Source organism: Belonocnema kinseyi, chromosome 6 (genome assembly GCF_010883055.1).
Source record: "Belonocnema kinseyi isolate 2016_QV_RU_SX_M_011 chromosome 6, B_treatae_v1, whole genome shotgun sequence".
Lineage (NCBI taxonomy): Eukaryota > Metazoa > Arthropoda > Insecta > Hymenoptera > Cynipidae > Belonocnema > Belonocnema kinseyi.
In genome coordinates, this window is record NC_046662.1 from 143,844,527 (window position 1) to 143,847,383 (window position 2,857).

Below are 2,857 nucleotides of genomic sequence, written 5' to 3' on the forward strand. Positions count from 1 at the left end.
GGGAGAAAAATAAGCAAAAAAAGTCACCAAATTGTTTCTGGTCCGATGCTTATTATTGGCACAACTATGAAGCGAAAGTTATTATTTACGGTTATTATACATTAATTTGTTTTAATTTGTGGATTTATGAACATTTTTCTCCGAAAACGACACCAAAGAAATTTTATTTTAAAATTGCAGTTTTTTATTTTACTGTAAATGAATATAAACATAACCTGTCAATGGAACCTCACAACTTTTTCTGACAGTTTTATTTTTTTTTAATGGCCCCTTTAACCGGCCATTAGTCAACTGACTGGTAACGCATGAAAGTCTCCTATCTGTCAGATAAATTTATCTGCAGCTTTTATCAAGAGATGGATCACCTGGCCCTTAATATGAGATTGTGGATGGGTCAGGGTATGATAAAAGTTTAAAGAAATCTTTATTACATCCTCCCAAGTCAATCCGTGTGTCTGCCGTACATTTTTCAAGCAAAGAGATTTTCCCTCGTCTTGATGATTTAATCTTTTTTTTTTTAATTTTATCATACCTTGACTCATCAACATTTCTCCTGTTTTGTGTCGTCAAAGCAGGAGGAATGTTGATGGGCCAGGGGGTGATAAATGTGATGAAAATAGATATTACACTTGTTAAAATTCAATAATCTTGCATTGTAATCAAAAAATGTTCTATACGCCATGAGAAACGAGTTTTGAATTTGATCACGGTGTGCCCACTTCCATGTATTTAGAGTGGGTACTTATAGATTGTGGCAAAATGGAAGAACAGCGCCACCTAGCGGACGTAGCAAGAAATATTGTCCACAGCAACGAACCCTCCCCTTCCCTTCTCATCAGAATTTGTAGGTTATGTTGACTTCTCTTTCTGAAATATATACATGAATAATAATAACCAATAAAACAAACCAAAAATTGAAAAAAAGAAAATCTATCATCGATCAAATGCGATAGAACTTATATCGTCTGCTCAAGTTCATTTTGAATTCTGAACTCACACGAGCGCTATCTAAGGGAGGTAGCAATTACTACAATTCTTTCGCCACTTTTCCTATTCGCGGTGGGCACGAAAATGCGAAGCCTGGCGGCTGCTCGGCGAAACTTTATAAACAGTCTCGTCCTATTTGGTTACATGCGAAATATGCGGCTTATGTGGAATAATTACGTGTAACATTTATTAAAAGTGGTGTTAACCTTAGGAGTTTAGTGAAATATATTGGTTTAATCTTAAATTATAATTACTGTAAGTCTTCTAATCCTAATTTGCATTAGCAGTGTATCAAAAAATAAATGTTGTGATTGATGTTTATAGGTTAGCTGCGTTCACATGTAAAGAAATAATGATTTTAATAAATTTATTTACGCTTATCTTGTTTATTGAAAAATCAACTACTTCATTAAAAATTTAACTTTGTTGGTTGAATAGTAACTATTTTGTTAAAAAGTAATCTTTATTGGTCGAAAATTGATCTTTCTTGGCTGCAAATTAACGTTTTTGTTGGATATTTAACTGTCTCCTGAAATGTTAGTTTTTTTATTTGCGCAGAAAAAAGTAGAAAAATGAACATCTGATGTGATTTAGTTAAGATTATCAATTTTTTTCTTAAGGGACAAAATAATTCGCGACCGATCATAATGTAATTTTATTTGTTATGAAAATTTGTAGTTTCTTATGAAAGTGGTAAATTCATTAACTTTTGTTGATTACGTTAATATTTTAAAAGAAAAATCTTTCGTCCTTTTTTACAAAAATTCCTTTTTTCGAAGCAAAAGTCCATTTCCCTTAAAATTGAGCTGCTGAACCACTGTGATCTCTGAATTTGATGAAGACTTGTTAATTACTATTTAAACTGTAAAAACATAACTTTTTGAATAGAAATTTAAAATATTATGAACTTGATAGATTTACTATTCTAGAAATATTTTAAAATAATAATTACGAAGATTTCACAATAAATTCAAAAGATTAGATTGAGAGATAACACGAATTTACACAAGATATCAAGATTGGCTACTTCTTCCTGATTATTAAAATTTATTATCAGTTACATTTCAGAAAGCAGTATATAATAAATTATATCAACACAGACAAAAAATTTAATTCGAAAATTTGTTGAGTGAAAATCATCGTTTCAATTTTGAGGTTATAGGAGCTTTTATCCATGCAACAGCCACAATTTTAAATTAAAATATATTCATTCATCTACAGAGGTTTTACATTAAGTATTTGAATTTAATATACTCACAAATTTATTTAAATACGTATCTTTCTAAGTATACTAACACTGCTACAACATGTTTGCAACTCCCAGACAGCCAGCTTTGAAGGAACCAATTATTTCCTTTAATTCAATTTTTTGTAAAAGAAATCGTAGAGAGCCTTCAATTTTGTGAGGAACCAATTTCAATGCACTAGGTTGCAAAACAAGACCTGTAAGTTTCATTTTATTACCGGTCCACATTCGGTAAACATTCAATCTAGCCTGTTTTCGAACCACGTGACCCGATCATATGAATACGATTGCAGCGCCTCTGTAGGCCGTGCCCACCGCGAATAGGAGTAGGCACCAGTGATCCCAGATCTGAAACGAGACGTGGTACAATGCTATGACACGTCGAAGTCCGTGTGAATATGGTAGCAGACGATGCAAATGCCTTGGTTGCGCGCGCAACCCATTTCTCCTCTTCTGAATTTGAAAACTCGAAGGTGCACGATTTCCGGTCGGAACACTTCGGCGGTTCTATTTATATCTCTCTCTGCTTTGAAATAAAATGAAGAGATTGGGATTTTAATATTTCCAGATTTCGATGCTGGGCTGGCGATTCTCATGATTTGAATACTTCGCGCGCCTCTTTAT

General features: G+C 33.0%; 1 protein-coding gene across 10 annotated transcripts in view; it reads right to left on the reverse strand.

The window, feature by feature from the left end:
• LOC117174281 (thyroid adenoma-associated protein) overlaps positions 1-2,857 on the reverse strand; it is a 398,068-nt gene that overhangs the window by 394,197 nt on the left and 1,014 nt on the right. The gene's annotated exons all lie outside the window — the stretch shown is intronic.